Source organism: Olea europaea, unplaced genomic scaffold, assembly GCF_002742605.1.
Source record: "Olea europaea var. sylvestris unplaced genomic scaffold, O_europaea_v1 scaffold905, whole genome shotgun sequence".
Taxonomy (NCBI): Eukaryota; Viridiplantae; Streptophyta; class Magnoliopsida; order Lamiales; family Oleaceae; genus Olea; species Olea europaea.
The window spans coordinates 54575-67324 of NW_019267524.1; the positions used below are offsets into that span (position 1 = coordinate 54575).

The 12750-nt window shown below is 33.5% G+C and overlaps 1 pseudogene; it reads right to left on the reverse strand.

Annotated features, from left to right (window-relative positions):
- Positions 1–6475: 6475 nt before the first annotated feature.
- Positions 6476–12750, reverse strand: part of LOC111392226 — a 7213-nt pseudogene continuing 938 nt past the window's right edge.

Genomic DNA, 12750 nt, shown 5'->3' on the forward strand with positions numbered 1-12750 from the left:
CTCCATGAAATAATATTTGTTCCAAGACAAAAGATGTAGCCCGATGTACTTTTGCGGTCAACAAGTGAGCCTGCCCAATCACTGTCAGTGTAGCCAACAAGGTTGAAGTTATTTTCCTTTTTGAACTCAATGCCTTGATTTTTTGTACCTTTAAGGTATCTCAAAATTCTTTTTGCCGCCGTAAAGTGATTCTTGCTTGGTTCATTCATGAACCTGGAAAGTAAACTCACTGATTGAGTGATATCCGGCCTTGTGTTGAGGTAGATGAGTGAACCAATTAACTTTCGGTAGAGTGTAGCATCTACTTTTTCAGCATCATCATTGACTTGGAATTTTTCATTCGGCCCCATTGGAGTAGAGACTGGCTTGCACTGGTTCATGCTGAATTTTTCTAGAAGATCATCAATATACTTCTCTTGAGATAAAAAAATTCTTCCCGGGCTTTGTTTGACTTGGATGCCAAGAAAGTATTTCATTTGACCCAAGTCACTCATCTCAAAGTCTCTCATCATCTTTTTCTTGAATTCTTCCACCATGCTTTTACTTGTACCAAAGTATAGAAGATCATCCACATAAAGACATACTACAAGAAAGTCTCTTCCAAGATTATTGACATATAGAGATGATTCACTCGTGCTTCGATTGAATCCATTTTGGATGAAATAGCTATTGATTTTGCTATTCCATGCTCGCGGCGCTTGCTTTAAACCATAAAGTGCCTTGTATAAACGATAGACTTTTCCTTCTTGTCCTTTGATTTCAAATCCTTCGGGTTGCTCGACATAAACTTCTTCTTGAATTTCACCATTTAAGAACGCCGATTTTACATCAAGTTGATAAACACATACCTCCAATTGAGCTGCCAGTGCCAAAACAGTACGAATTGTCTCCATTCTTGCAACCGGAGCATATGTTTCAGTGTAATCAATTTCGGGCTGTTGAGAATACCCCTTTGCAACAAGACGTGCTTTGTGCTTTTGGATCGACCCATCTTCATTGTATTTTATTTTATAGACCCACTTGAGTCCAATGATTTTCTTCCCTTCTGGCAAGGCAACAAGCTTCCAAGTTTTGTTTTTCTCAATTGTGGACATTTCTTCATTCATGGCTTTTGTCCAACATACTTCTTTTGAGGCTTCTTCAAATGATTGTGGTTCACTAGAGAACAACCCAAGTTCACATGACTCATATATGTCTTGTAGTGAACGTGTCTTTCTTGGAGGGCTTTCTGGATCAGATTCTTCCTCACTTCTTGTAGTAGGGTTTGGATTATGCTCTAAATTTCCAACTTGTGACGGACCTGCTTGAAATGTTAATGGATCAGCAAAATGGTATGGTGTCTGGTCCACAACTTCTTTCCCTTTCCAATCCCAAGATGCAGCTTCATCAAAAACAACGTCTCGTGAAACTGTAATTTTGTTTGTAGTTGGATCTAATAACCGATATCCTTTAGATTCATCACTATATCCAACAAAGACAAGTTTTTGTCCTTTCTCGTCAAATTTCTCCCGATTTTGAGAAGGGATAAGAGCATAAGCAATGCTGCCAAATATTTTGAAGTGATCAACCATTGGCTTCTTTTTGTTCCAAGCTTCGTATGGAGTTTTATTTCGTACAGCCTTTGTTGGAGACCGATTGAAAATGTATACTGCCGTATTTACAGCTTCTGCCCAATACAGATTTGGAAGTCCTTTGCCCTTTAGCATGCTTCTTGCCATTTCAACAATTGTGCGATTTTTTCTTTCGGCCACGCCGTTTTGTTGCGGAGTTCGACTCACAGTTAATTGTCTTTTGATGCCATTTTTTCTGCAATATTCCATGAAAGGATTATAGAGATATTCACCTCCACGATCGGTCCTTAAAGTTTTTATCAAAAAACCACTTTGCCTTTCTGCTTGAGCTTTGAATTGAAGAAATGTGGAATATGCCTCAGATTTTTTACTGAGGAAGAAAACCCATATCATTCTTGTGAAGTCATCAACAAAGAGAATAAAATCTCTCATTTCCAAAAGTGGGAGTTTGCATTGGCCCACAAATATCCGAGTGCACAAGCTCAAGTGGTGCTTTCGTTCTCCATGAAATTTTGGAAACGACAACTTGTGCAATTTCCCATAGACGCATCCTTCGCACATTTTGTCTATGTGTTGGATGTTAGGAAGTCCTGTCACCATGTTTTTCATTTGGAGTAAACTCCCAAGCATCTTTGGCTTTTTTAACACCAAAGATACGAGGGAAAATTGATTTCCCGACTCCTTGTTGAATATAGTGGAGAGCCATTGCATCTTTTCTTTTAAATTCTTTTTGCAATTTTTCGTAATCTTCATTGTCTTCGGATGGTTCTTTGTACTCCTCATCGTCAATGACATCCCAAAGATCTAAGGAGATGAAGAAAGTTTGCATTTGGATGCTCCAGTATTCATAATGCTCGCCTTTGAAGATTGGGACTTGACTGGAAGAATATGTAAACAACGAAGCTGTTTGTATGAAAGTCATGAAAAAATGCAATCATAAGTGGCTCTGATACCAAATTTGTTAGTGCGGAAATGAAGTGTTGAAGAAAAACTTGAATTTTTATTGATAGTTTTTGAGTTGCTACAGCACACTCAATAATATTTTCTTCTTTTTGATGTTTGCTTTGATTGGAAAGCTTGTTCGGTAGTAGATTGGTTACTCGAATGATTGATCCTTTGCTCATGGGCAAGAAGTGACCCGGTTAACTCATAAATGGTCATTTTGGACAAGTCTTTCGATTCTTCAATTGCGGCTGCAACATGGTCAAACTTTGGAGGAAGGCATCTTAACATTTTCTCCACGACTCTTTTATCTGTAATTGTGTCACCACAGCTTTTGATTTGATTTACTGTCTCGGCTACTCGTGAAGAAAAAACACGAACCGATTCTCGTTCTTCCATTTGGAGATTATCAAAGTCTCTCCATAAGGATTGAAGTTTCAAGGCGATCGTTTTCTCCGTTCCTTGAAATTCTTGCATCAATATTTCCCAAGCATCTTTAGCTTTTTTAACACCAAAGATATGAGGGAAAATTGATTTCCCGACTCCTTGTTGAATATAGCGGAGAGCCATTGCATCTTTTCTTTTAAATTCTTTTTGCAATTTTTCGTAATCTTCATTGTCTTTGGATGGTTCTTCGTACTCCTCATCGCCAATGACATCCCAAAAATCTAAGGAGATGAAGAAAGTTTGCATTTGGATGCTCCAGTATTCATAATGCTCGCCTTCGAAGATTGGGACTTGACTGGAAGAATATGTAAACAACGAAACTGTTTGTATGAAAGCCATGAAAAAATGCAATCACAAGTTATGGCTCTGATACCAAATTTGTTAGTGCGGAAACGAAGTGTTGAAGAAAAACTTGAATTTTTATTGATAGTTTTTGAGTTGCTACAGCACACTCAATAATGTTTTCTTCTTTTTTTTTTTTCTTACAATGAGACTACAAGAATGACCTCTATTTATAAGACCACATGGATAACTCTAGAGACATGGGAATATAAATGGACACCTAATAATTCATGAATTTGCATCATGTATTTTCCTGATACATTTTCTTCAAGTGCATCATGTATTTTCCTGATACATTTTCTTCAAGTGCATGTAACCTTATTTATTTCCTAAGATTACAAATTAATGCCACATTTAACAGATTTAACCACTGCTCAACCAAAGAACCAAACCTGCCATGGGTTTCTCTACTGCTAGCAAAAGCTTCTGCACCAAGATAGAAACAAAGATCAGCCATCTACGCTTGAATGGCTCCGGCCTTTTTACCTCTGGGCAGTCGATAAATTTTCTCTTCCCGACGTCATCAGAAAATAAGATGCGAAAGACATCAACCAAGCCAGCTTCCTCTGGCCTTAGCAGCATATAATCACTACAGAAAAACTTGTTGCATTTGGAATCCATAGCTTTATAATGTAGAAAAAAAACAGATGATAGTTTGAAGAAATGAGATATCCTGGGGCATTCATAGAGAGAGAGTACAATTCGTTGAAGTCAGGATATTTTCTTGGACATGTTAAAATGGTTTTCAGTATTGTAAAGTAGTTCAATGACTTGAGACTAGATAAGTATTACGCTGACCATAATTGAGAATATTATTAGGTCTGTTTCGCGCGGGTTAGTCGCTAACAATTAAAAAGGATCAGACGATTGTGTAAGGGACAAATCTCTTGAGACAAAGTCCAAAAAAGGGGTGTTCTTTTATTGGCGATGACTTTACAATTGGAAATTAAAAACAATGTGCCTCCAAGGGGCGCAAGTATACGAGTTACTGAAAGAAAAGTGTTTAAATCTAAGCTAAGGAAATGAAAATTACATGTTCTCTGTTCGAGAGTTTTGGATTTGGTTTTTTGCTTCTATGTCCTTTCTCTCTTTTATCTTCATGGACGATGTCTTTGTGATCAACTGCCCTAAAAACTGTTTGATCGTCCTATAACTGCCCACTTTCTTCGTAATGGCCAACTTGTCATGAAAACTACCTTTTTTAACTGCTGCCATTACTCTTCATCGTTCAACCGCTTTTGATTGAATTCCTTGAATCGTGGAACGTGATAGGGCTGCTTTAATAACTGCTTTTATAACTGCACTTCTTGATGACCACGACGCTTTATGTTTGTTAAAACCTTGGGCGACTTGAAGGATTGTGTGAGAATATAGTAACAGCTCTGGGCGACTGTATGACACTCCATTCGCTCAGATTCTAGGCGACTTGTAAACTTGGGCGATGGCGTTACCGCGTTCTTGGGCCTTCCTCTTTGGGCCTTCATCTTGATTTGTTTGATTGAGCTTCGTTCTTTGGATTATCTGATTGGGGATCCTTCAATTGGGCTTCACTCCTTGAGCTGTTCGATTTGGGCTGAATTTTTATGTTTCAACAAGGTCAAAACCAGTAGTGGAACTTTTCGTGAGACCACTTCATATTTTCTTCTTCACTTGTTTCGATTTTTCTGTATTTTCGTATCTTTGATTGTTGCTTTATTTCTTTAGGATGAGGTCTACAATTTATTCTAGTTACCAAGATAAATTATGTTGCAAACAAATCCTCAAGATACGAATTCGATGCAAAATTTACAATAGTGAATAAACTCAAAGAATTTGTTAAGTAGACACTTGATGTCATAGATGGGAATAAGAAGAATTTAACTAAATACTAAAATACATAAGAAAAGTATACATAATCAAATTAGAGAGATGTTCCCTCTTGTCTAAAGAATTACAAAACCTCCCCTGTCAAAAACGAGGGCAAATTTTAGAGACCTACGAATCTCATTCCCTTTTTAAAAAATTACCAGAATCTGCCTCATTCTAAGTTTTGAATAATGTATCTCTCCCAAGGTTAATGATAAATGTATTTTACACATTTATCTATGCTACAAGCTTGATTTATATTTGCAAATTTATCATTTTTTTCTAAATTTACTGTGAATGGTATCAACATAGGTAAAATTGAGAATTGGAGGCACTTGAAGCAAAAAATGAAGATTTTGAGTCTAATTGAAGTTAGTTAATAGAATTGAAGACTAATAGAATTGTACTAGGATTGATGAGAAGTATTAAGAGAGAAATTGGAGTTTTGAGAGTGAAATTCAACTTATGAATGTTTGGGGACTGCTTTTCACACTTTCAGAAGATGGGGACAACCAGTTTTGGATTATTATAACGTTTGGGGGACCAACATGGATGTTTCTGGAAGATGCGAGATCAATAATGAAGATATGGACCAAAACCTTACAAAAACTTGAAGTAGGGACCAAATTGTAAAAATATAAAAGTTGTAGGGGTGACCGTTGGTGGCCCACTATCACTTGGAGAGCCTCTGCGATAAGTTCGTGGTTGAAAAAAATTGTCGCAGCCTTTCCACAAGTTTTTCCAATTGTTGTTTTTTGAGCTAGGGATATGTTGGTCCTTTTAAGGGGCACGACTTTCGAAACAGTTCGATCATTATATAAAGATTAGGTCGAAAAGAGGGGGATACAACAGAAGATCAAATGACGATCACAGAAGAAAACAGAGAGTAGGAAAGCTAGGGTTTCAAGAACTTGATGTGAATGAAATGGATTCTTAGTGCAATAAGTTTATATTTTTCTTGTATGTAGGGAGAATTATTCGAACTTTTGTCTCGATTGAAGTCTCATTGTCTGACTTTTAGCACATAAAATTTTGGTTGTTGAATGTAATTTAAGCACGAATTTTACCCCCTCAAAAAAAATGTAATAATTCTTAACGTAGAAGTATGGAAGATATTTATATAAGAATTGATATTCAATTTTTGACATCAACATGTTTTAGTACAAAAGTATCGTAATTTTTCTTCAAGATTCAAAGATAAACAATTATATTAGAGTACCATTATTCACGAATCTCTTCTAGCTTGGTTTCGAATGAACAAAATCATCCCTTTTATAAATCAACAAAATAATTTCCATACAGTCAATGTTTTCATCATATCGAGCGAGCTAGGAAAGTTCATTAAGATAAACTTCCGATGGTCCCAATCTCGTTGTATTAACATAATCTTAGGGACAATGAGCCGGTAATCCTGCAGTTAACAAGCCGATCACCCTAAGTAGTCGAAGAAGACCTCCTTCTTCGTAGTCTGCTCCTCTTGTATATGAAATAATAAAGCTTCTTATTAGCTCCCAGATGGCATTTATGATCTTCGGTATAAGCCATCTAAGAGAGAAATAATTCTTGTCTGGCTCTTCAGCCAAAATCTATGTAAAAATTACAGATATACTTATCTTACAAGGATAACAATGGAAATAATTTCGAAGATATAACTATTATAGTTTAATTCTTAGTTGAATTGTTTGAAATAATAACTAGAAGACGAAAAAAGGGTTGAGAGAAAAGTAGTCTAGAAAGAATAGAAACTTACTTTTTCTTCGTAGAAGCTATTATAGTAAACGCAAGTCCCGAAATGCTTGAATAAGAAGGTGGAATCATCTAAAGGCAATCTAGGAACCATGTCAAAACAGTAAACAAGTCTGTAATAATCAATGTTGTATTTTCTTAATTCTTCTTTCAAGAATTCTCCAAAATTTTCATCTCCTACTCTTGGCTGACCAAATGTGTAAATCCCCTCTTATCTTTCTAGCAACCATGTCTCCTGATGGAACGCCAGAATTGCTGGAAATAAAATTGCCAATGCACCACCCAAGCTGTGGCCAGTAATTATAAACTTTGCCTTTTCATTTTTCTGAAGAATTTGTTTCAGTATCTTCCTAATGGCATAGTAGGGTACTTCTTGTTTCTTATCTGCCGCGCGCCTTTCCAAGGCCTGGAATCCCATACCTGTTGAAGATGTAGTTTAGATAAATAAATTTGTATAATTTCTAACCGCTCTAATTTTTAAAGAAGATAGTTCAACATTATATCGAAGCAACCAAACGCCTTGGTTCTAAGTTTCATTGTTCTCTCATTTATACAAATTATGCATGTGTTGTGTGAATGTGAGAGCTTATGTAGATGACCAATTTAAATAAAAAAAGGTGTGTCATTTTTAGTAGTTTAAATTTTTAGATAAGGTACTTGAATATGGTATTATAGAAGACAAACGTTTTTATTTGATTGCCAATATTTTTCATGAAAAATGTGATTTTTCCACCCAAATTCTTACTTTTATACTGTTTGATTATCATTTTATTCCATGGAAAATATTTTTCTATTTTTGGTCATGTGATCATATTTTCTTCAAAATAAAAAAATATATATATATTTTCTTTATGATGAGTAAGATTTTATTTTTCAGAGAAGTCACCCTCTATTTCTCTCTCTCATCTATCCACTTTCTCTCACTTACTCACCAATAAAAAACGGAACGAACAAATATAATATTTTTTAAGTTGAAAATCAAATCAATCAAACAAATTTAATTTACTATTTTCATGCAAATAAGTCCTAAGCAATTAAATTACCTAAAATTTATTTTTTCCATACATTTTTCATGCTTGCAATCAAACGCGCCCTTAGCTTCACTTGCATCATTCTTTGGAAATTCTATGAGAGTCAAACCTTCAATAAAATTGAATTTAGCTTATATGTAGGCCTTGACGCGGTTTGGTTGGGTTGGTTTTGACTCCAACTCGAAACCAAACCCAAAACAAAAATCAAATTAGTCATTTTGAGTGAATTTCAACATAACCAACCCACTCCAACTCTTAAATCGAACCGAACCGAATCGAACCAAATCAAATTGGTTTGGTTTGGTTCGAATCGGTTAGTCGGTTTGAACTTTTAGTTCAAATTGATTTTTTTAGATTACAAGATTTAAAACAACTAAGACCCCATTTGATTCTCATTTTTATCGAATACATTGTTTTATCTTCTTTTTAACTACACAATCTTCATTAAAATAATATTACACGTAAATAAAACTTTTTCCTTATTTTTCATTCGCACATTCTCCATTAATTTACTATTCCAAAATTCATTTTATTCATAAAAATGGTTGTCAAACACAAGCTAAATAACTTTATATTAGAATAATTATTGACTAATAAATAAAATTAGGTTACTAGAGACAGATCAAACAAAAACTTGTAAATTTTGTTGTCTTTTTATACATTATGTGCCCCGACTACCTTAGTAAGGAAAAAAGACTAGTTATAACAAATGAGTTTGTGAAAGAAAAATTTTAGTACTATTACTTACCGGCAACATCATAGATTGAAGAGAATCGTGATATAGTTATGAGAATAGAAGTATCTTTTGATTTTTATTTTTCTTAAAGAAAAAAAGTAAACATGTAAGTGAATTGGATTGGTTCAGTTAACCAGCGATTTGAGATTTCAAACCATGATCGAACCAAACCATCATAGTTCTATTTAGACGAAAACCAAACCAAATCAATGACCAGTGTCAAACCAACTTGAGTTGGTTTGGTTTGTTTGGTTTGATCGATTTTTCAAATTTTTTGCCGATATGTGGGTGTGCTTTTAAATTAATTAAATAATTCATACGTTCCCTTGTTAACAGTTAAAACTTTTTTAGATGACTTGGTTAAACAATACCAAGATATATCGAAGTCGGTCAACCAAGCATTTGCATCAAAGGGTTCGGTGCCTCTGAAAGCCACTGCGATTTTATCATTTTGGTCATTGAACATGAACGCTTGTGTTGTAGCTTTCTCTTGATAATCTGACAAAATTCAAAATTTTTAATTATTAATATAATTACAAAAAGTAATTTCATGAAATAAAAAAAAATTTAATATCATGAGAAATAGGTCAGATGATCACCATTCCAAAAATAGTAGGAACCCAAAAAATCCATCTGTATAGAGAAAAAGGAGAGGAAAGAATTAGACGTACAATAATCTAAATATTTTTATTCTTCTCTACTTTTTATCGTCTGTTATTGGATTTCTTTCCACAGCAAAACCATGGAAGTCAAGAGTTTTTATTTTGGAGAAGCAATAATTTTTGCCCATAAATCTTGAAATAATCTTAGCCCCATTAAAAGGAAAACAATACTAATAACTAGGTTCTACAATGGCTAAAAGGCGACTGTTTTATATTTAGTCCCTATTTAATTTAGTTAAAAATTAAATTTGTAATGGATTTTGATAAAAATGGAGTGGTTGAAAAATTAATAAAATATTGAGTGGTTGATAAATAGTTGTGCTTCTATAAAATATGTAGCTAATATTAATTGTTGACTTTAAACATAAATATATATCAATTTTTTTTAATTAAACAAAACACGAGGTTATATTTTGTAATCATTGTAGTTGAAAATGATCATATAAAATTAACACGATTATCTTATGATTGTTTTTAAAATATTATATTTTAAATGGTCAATGAACATAATTTTTGGCATATTCATCATTGAATGCTCAAGTACGTGAAAATCATGCAAATTGTTAGAAACAAAATTTCAGCACGCAAAATTTTTGGAAGGCGTGTAAACGTTAAAAGCAATGAAGAATTTTTAATGTACCTTCCAGTATTCCATGACCGTAGATTAAATGTAAGCCTTTGTTCTCGTAAGATACTTTAGCAGCCATCATAGATAGTGCAGCATCGTATCTCTTGTCTCCTCGTTTTATCTTGTCATCTAACTCCCGACGATTATCCACATTTCCGATAATTGATTTGAAACTCGTTGCAGTTTTCTTTGGATATATTACTTTCCCTGAAAATCAAAATAATTGATACATTTAATTCAAAGCCTCATCACACAAAATATTATGAACATTTTTTTTTTAACAAACAATATTCGTTTATGTCATCCACATATACAATTTTTCTAATTAAGTAAAGACGAAATTTTATTCAAAATTTGTCCATGAAACATCTAACTTCCTCATTTAAAAACATAAATTGAGAGTTGTAGATCCATTTATTAATTAAGTTTTTCTATAACTGTTCATAAATCTAGTTAAGTTATAATAAATTTGGATCTTCCTTGGATAAAGAAACAAAATTAAAATTGTCCAACTACCATATTGAAACTTATCTAAGCTATGCCTGGGTGGAAAACTTAATTATTTTGTGGTACACAATGCAAACAGCTTAAGAGACAAATGCATAATTTCAAAAAAGTATCAAATCACTATCCCATATTTTTCTTACTTAAAACTGTTCGATGTTATCTAGATTAGTCTACCAAGTACATAATAATATTAATGCAATTGAAAAATCTCCTCCATATGCTTCTTGATATGACTTCTTGAAAACCAAGTCGAAGCCTAAAAATCTCTTCGTATGACTAATGCTAGATTACTCATCTATAATTGCAAATAAAATCTCATATTTTTCTTCCAAACTAATAATTGTCAAGCTAAGTTTGCTCCATCACCCACCTAACAAAATCTTGACTATTTATCCACCAACGAGTGTTTACATCTTCGCCCCCGTTTGGCCCCCATTTTCTGAAAATAAAAATAGGTGGAATAGTATTTTTTTTGAAAAATGAGTGGTTGAAAAAGAAGGAAAAGTTTTCGATTTACGTGTAATATTATTTTATGGAAGATTGTGTGGTTGAAAATATGAGAGAGAAATATGAAATGTAATGTAATTGAATTTAATGGGGTCAAACAGGGGCGCATCTCCATAGCTTTTTATCTCCACTGACCCACCAAAAAAATAAAAAATAAAAAAATGAAAAAGTAAAATTCCTTATGCCCTTACTCTCACACAGACTTATCATGCATGTAGTGGCACCGGAGCTTCTTATTCTCTGTAATAAGGATATTCTGAGTTCGAAAGCATAGTGGATGCTTAAAATTCATTTTCGATCACATGTTTTATGGAACTCACAACTTTTATCAACTTTTAAACAATATATTTCACCATCTTTTATCAAAATTTACTAATCTCCGATTTGGTATTGATTAAAATTTATATTTTAATTTAATCTAAGTTAGAGTCAATAATCAATTTTAAACACTTATTTTATGGGTCTCACAACTTTTTAATCACATATTTTATCAACTTTTATCAAAATTTATTAAAAATCTAATTTTAATCCCTAGCAAATAGGGGCTAAATATCTAAGGATTAATCTGTTTCTACAGGAACCAAACAGGAGCTAAATATCTAAGAATTAATCTGTTTTTACAGGAATATTGTGCAAACAGATTTACAAGTGCTTTACGGTTGTTTTTTTTTTTTTTTTTTTTTTTTTTTTTTTTTTTTTTTTTTTTTTTTTTTTTGTGCCCAATACCCAATGAAATATTGTCAAGTGTATTCTATAAACCAATATGGTAAAATGCCATGTACACATAACACGGTTAAAAATCTAAATCTTTTCCAAGCTAAACAGAGGCCTAGCATTGCATAAGATAAAACATGCAGATGAACATATTCATACAGAGTACTGGACACTTTTGAAATGCTATCTGCCATTCTATTCAGTATTCAGTGTATTTTTTAGTGTACTAAACCAAGCATGCTCAAAAGAAAATATGAGTACCTCGTACGAAGTTGAGTATGAGACTTGATAGACTGCCATTGCTCGACAGAAGATTTAACCACTGCTCAACCAAAGAACCAAACCATGCCATGGGTTTCTCTACTGCTAGCAAAAGCTTCTGCACCAAGATAGAAACAAAGATCAGCAATCTACGCTTGAATGGCTCCGGCCGTTTCCCCTCTGGACAGTCGATAAATTTTCTCTTCCCGATGTCATCAGAAAATAAGATGCGAAAGACGTCAATCAAGCCAGCTTCTTCTGGCTTTAGCAGCATATAATCACTGCAGAAAGACTTGTTGCATTTGAAATCCATAGCTTTATAATGTAGAAAAAGAGCAGATGATAGTTTGGAGAAACGAGATATCCTGGTATATGTATAGAGAGAGAGTCCAAGTCATCGAAGTCGGGATATTTACTGTAGATAGAGGAACATTTTCTGTGGGACTTGGTCATCTTACATACGTTTTCCGTATTAATTGTAAAGTACTTCATTGAAATATTATTAGGACAAAACGAGTGGTGGAACTTTTCGTGAGACCACTTCACATTTTCCTTTTTTATTTTTTATTTTTTTCTGTACTTTGTTTCTTTGATTGTTGCTTTATTTCTTTAGAACGAGTCTACAATTTATTCTAGTTACTAAGATAAATTATGTTGCAAACAAATCCTCAAGATACGAATTAGATGCATAATTTACAATAGTGAATAAACTCAAAGAATTTATCAAGTAGGCATTTGATGTCATATATGGAAATAAGGACTTTACTAAATAATAAAATACAAAAGAAAAGTATACATAATCAAATTAGAG